The 5,000-nt window shown below is 66.0% G+C and overlaps 1 protein-coding gene across 1 annotated transcript in view; it reads right to left on the bottom strand.

The window, feature by feature from the left end:
• LOC308289420 (transient receptor potential cation channel subfamily M member 5-like) overlaps positions 1-5,000 on the bottom strand; it is a gene marked incomplete at both ends in the record, with an annotated part of 368,042 nt that overhangs the window by 80,609 nt on the left and 282,433 nt on the right. The window lies entirely within an intron of this gene.

The following is a 5,000-nucleotide window of genomic DNA, read 5'->3' on the forward strand; positions in this document are numbered from 1 at the left end:
TCCAGGTCCCTGGGCAGCTGTGAAAAAATTTTCAAAGTCCAGAACAGCACCAGGTCCTCGCGGAGCTTGCTGGGCGGGCCGCAGGCCAATAGCCCCCGCCGAGGGGTGCTTAAAGGTGGGTACTCGGGGCCCAGCGGAGCGCCTGGTGGTCCCCGGTGGTCCCTGGAGGTGGTCCCCGGGCGGCAGTGCTCGGAGGCCCGCCAGGGAGCACCGGGGACCGGCCCTGGTGGTCCCTGGTGGTGGCCAGGCCGCCAGAGTGCTCCCCAGGCCGGTTTTTGGGGCCTGGGGCCGGCCCTGGGGGTCCGCGGGCGTCCCTGGCGGTGGTCCCCGGGCGGCGGTGCTCGGAGGCCCGCCAGGGAGCACCGGGGACCGGCCCTGGTGGTCCCCGGGGGTCCCTGGAGCTCGCCAGGCCCGGTTTTCGGGGCCTGGCGCCGGCCCTGGGGGTCCCCGGGGGTCCGCGAGGGCAGCATCGTGTGCGGGGCGGCGAGCCGGTTCCAACGGTACCAGGCTCGAGCGCGAGGCCCAAAGGGCGTGGGAATGGGAGCCTAAAAACCGTTCTGGCGAGCTTGGGGGTCTGCTATAAAAGTTTTTTTTTTCGGGGTTCCAGGTGGTCCGCGGGGGTCCCCGGGCGTGGGGGACCCTCGGGACACCATTTGGGTGCCGGCCCCGTCTCTCGCGGACCCCCTGGGGCCGAGTTGTGGCCGTTTAGGGCCGTTTAGGGGGTCCGAGGGGGTCCGCGAGCGCTCCAGGGGGTCCGTGGGTGGTCCCTCGGCCGAGGCCGAGGCCCCCAGGTCGGCCTCGAGCAGTGAGGGGCCGGCCCCTGGGCCCTGGAGCTCCGAGATCCAGGCTCCCTGGCTCTCTCCCCCCCTCCTTCCTTTGTAAAACTCTCCCGAGCAAAGTGGGAACACCCTCCATCACGGAGGTATAGAGGCCGGTGCTGGGTGGATTGTGGCCGAGGAGGGTGCCCCTAGTCGGCCTAGAGGGTGTGGAGAGTCGGCCCTGGAGGTTTCGAGAGCCTGGGCAGATCTCCCCTGCCCCTGTCCTTTGAAAAATCCTCCCGAACAAAGTGGGAACACCCTCCATCACGGAGGTGTAGAGGCCGGTGCTGGGTGTAAAGTGGCCCAGATGGGTGTCTTAACTCGGGTTTGGGGTGGGGAGGGTGGTCCCTGGTTCTCTTGGGGGTCCCCGGACCCCCTGGGCAGTGTCCCCTGCCCCCTGACTTGTAGTGTTAGCGAGTGGCTGAAAGCGGGCACTTGAGCCGGGATTTTTTCTAAGTACAGAATATCCCCATGTCCCCATGGAGCTGAGGCCGGCTCTGGGTGGAAAGTGGCCGAGGAGGGTGCCCCTAGTCGGCCTAGAGGGTGTGGAGAGTCGGCCCTGGAGGTACCGGAGGCTGGGCAGATCTCCCCTGCCCCTGTCCTTTGAAAAATCCTCCCGCACAAAGTGGGAACACCCTCCATCACGGAGGTATAGAGGCCGCTGCTGGGTCGCGGACCCCCCAGGAGGGTGTCCCAAGTCGGGTCGAGGGTCGGGCACGTCGGCCCTGGTGCTCTGGGGGGTCCGGGGACCCCCGCTGGTCCCTGGGCAAGCCTCCCGGTTTCCCTCCTTTGAAATTCTCTGGGGCGGTAAAAGCAAACACACAAGTAGACTGGGCTCTCCTCCCTCTCAGTCCTGGGAGGGGAAAAAGATCCAGGAACCGAGAGGCCCTTGTGCCATCTCGTGTATGGGAAAGAGAGTGGCCCTCGGGCGGGCAGGCCTGCGGCGGCGCCGGCCCCCCTGCCCTGGAGGTCTGGAGCCAGGGCTCAGTCTCCCTCCTCCTGCCACATTACTGTAGGTCAGAGCCTCAATTGGGAACACCCTCCATCACGGAGGTATAGAGGCCGGCGCTGGGCGTCCAGTGGCCGAAATGGGTGCCTTAGCTCGGGTTTGAAGCGTGGAGGGTGGTCCCTGGGTGTCTGGATGTTCCGGGGACCCCTTGGGCAGTGTCCCCTGCCCCCGCCCACGTACCGTAGAGCAGTGCCTGTATGAGGCACACCCTCCATCACGGAGGTATAGAGAGCGGCGCTGGCCGTCCAGTGGCCGAAATGAGTGCCTTAGCTCGGGTTTGAAGCGTGGAGGGTGGTCCCTGGGTGTCTGGATGTTCCGGGGACCCCTTGGGCAGTGTCCCCTGCCCCCGCCCACGTACCGTAGAGCAGTGCCTGTATGAGGCACACCCTCCATCACGGAGGTATAGAGAGCGGCGCTGGCCGTCCAGTGGCCGAAATGAGTGCCTTAGCTCGGGTTTGAAGCGTGGAGCGTGGTCCCTGGGTGTCTGGATGTTCCGGGGACCCCTTGGGCAGTGTCCCCTGCCCCCGCCCACGTACCGTAGAGCAGTGCCTGTATGAGGCACACCCTCCATCACGGAGCTATGGAGGGCGGCGCTCGGTGTTCAGTGCCCCGAAAAGGTGAGCTAGGTCGGGCATGAGGGTGTGGAGGGTCGGCCCATGTGCTCTGGAGGTCCCTAGGGACCCCTGTGAGTGCTAGGGCTGTTGCCCCCTGCCCCTGCCTCGTACTGCAGGTAAGTAGCCAAAGAGGGCACACCCTCCATCACGGAGGTATAGAGAGCGGCGCTGGCCGTTCAGTGCCCCGAAAAGGTGAGCTAGGTCGGGCATGAGGGTGTGGAGGGTCGGCCCATGTGCTCTGGAGGTCCCTAGGGACCCCTGGGGTGCTAGGGCTGTTGCCCCCTGCCCCTGCCTAGTACGGTAGGTCAGTAGCCAAAGTGGGCACACCCTCCATCACGGAGGTATAGGGAGCGGCGCCTGCCGTTCAGTGCCCCGAAAAGATGAGCTGGGTCGGGCTAGAGGGTTCGGAGGGTCGGCCCTGGTGCTCTGGAGGTTCCTAGGGACCCCTGGGGTGCTAGGGCTGTTGCCCCCTGCCCCTGCCTAGTACAGTAGGTCAGTAGCCAAAGTGGGCACACCCTCCATCACGGAGGTATAGGGAGCGGCGCCTGCCGCTCAGTGCCCCGAAAAGATGAGCTGGGTCGGGCTAGAGGGTTCGGAGGGTCGGCCCTGGTGCCCTGGAGGTCCCTAGGGACCCCTGGTGGTGCTAGGGCTGTTGCCCCCTGCCCCTGCCTAGTACGGTAGGTCAGTAGCCAAAGTGGGCACACCCTCCATCACGGAGGTATAGGGAGCGGCGCCTGCCGCTCAGTGCCCCGAAAAGATGAGCTGGGTCGGGCTAGAGGGTTCGGAGGGTCGGCCCTGGTGCTCTGGAGGTCCCTAGGGACCCCTGGGGTGCTAGGGCTGTTGCCCCCTGCCCCTGCCTAGTACGGTAGGTCAGTAGCCAAGGTGGGCACACCCTCCATCACGGAGGTATAGGGAGCGGCGCCTGCCGCTCAGTGCCCCGAAAAGATGAGCTGGGTCGGGCTAGAGGGTTCGGAGGGTCGGCCCTGGTGCTCTGGAGGTCCCTAGGGACCCCTGGGGTGCTAGGGCTGTTGCCCCCTGCCCCTGCCTAGTACGGTAGGTCAGTAGCCAAAGTGGGCACACCCTCCATCACGGAGGTATAGGGAGCGGCGCTGGCCGTTCAGTGCCCCGAAAAGGTGAGCTAGGTCGGGCATGAGGGCGTGGAGGGTCGGCCCATGTGCTCTGGAGGTCCCTAGGGACCCCTGTGAGTGCTAGGGCTGCTGCCCCCTGCCCCTGCCTCGTACTGCAGGTAAGTAGCCAAAGAGGGCACACCCTCCATCACGGAGGTATAGAGAGCGGCGCTGGCCGTTCAGTGCCCCGAAAAGGTGAGCTAGGTCGGGCATGAGGGCGTGGAGGGTCGGCCCATGTGCTCTGGAGGTCCCTAGGGACCCCTGTGAGTGCTAGGGCTGTTGCCCCCTGCCCCTGCCTCGCACTGCAGGTAAGTAGCCAAAGAGGGCACACCCTCCATCACGGAGGTATAGAGAGCGGCGCTGGGCGTCCAGTGCCCCGAAAAGGTGTCCTAAGTCGGCCTTGAGGTGGCCAGGGTGGGCCCTGGAGGTCTGCTGGTTCCAGGGACCCCTTGGGCAGGCTTCCCCTGCCCCTGCCTTGTACCGTAGGTGAGGTCCAGGTTGAGGCACTTGCTCCATCACGGAGCTATAGGGAGCGGCGCGGGCCGTTCAGTGCCCCGAAAAGGTGAGCTAGGTCGGGCATGAGGGTGTGGAGGGTCGGCCCAGGTGCTCTGGAGGTCCCTAGGGACCCCCGTGAGTGCTAGGGCTGTTGCCCCCTGCCCCTGCCTCGTACTGTAGGTAAGTAGCCAGAGAGGGAACACCCTCCATCACGGAGGTATAGAGAGCGGCGCTGGGCGTCCAGTGCCCCGAAAAGGTGTCCTAAGTCGGGCTCAGGGTGCAGCACATCGGCCCTGGTGCCCTGGAGAGAGTCCCATGTCCCAGGAGGGTCCCCGGGGTCCCCGGGGGTCCCTGGGCAGGCCTCCCTTGCCCTCCTTTGAAATTCTCTGGGGGGGTAAAGGCCAACTTCCACCATAGGGTAGGTGTGGAACGTGGAGCTCCGCAGCCCGACGGAGGTGCACCGTTTCGGGCTGTGCGAGTGGGGCGAGCGCCCCTCGAGCTCATGGAGCCGGTGGCTGTCCCCCCCTCCCCCTGTGGGAGGGGAAAAAGATCCAGGAACCGGGAGGCCCTTGTGCCATCTCGTGTATGGGAAGGAGAGTGGCCCTCGGGCGGGCAGGCCGGCGCCGGCGCTGCCCCCCTCGGAGCCTGGAGGTGGTCGAGGAGCCAGGGGCGTCCCTGGCTCCTCTCCCCCCCCCTGTCTTTGAAAAACTCTCCCGAACGATTTGGGAACTTTTCCCAGCCCGGATATAAGAACCGGCGCGTGCCGGCGAAGCGTGGAGCTACGTAGCCCGACGAAGGTGCACCGTTTCGGGCTGCGCGAGCGGGGCGAGCGCCCCGGAGCTCATGGAGAAGGTGGCTGTCCCCCCCTCCCCCTGTGGGAGGGGAAAAAGATCCAGGAATCGGGAGGCACCAGTGCCATCCCGTGTATGGGAAGGAG

The sequence above is a fragment of the Nannobrachium achirus genome (assembly GCF_963921795.1).
Source record: "Nannobrachium achirus genome assembly, chromosome: 8".
Taxonomy (NCBI): domain Eukaryota; kingdom Metazoa; phylum Chordata; class Actinopteri; order Myctophiformes; family Myctophidae; genus Nannobrachium; species Nannobrachium achirus.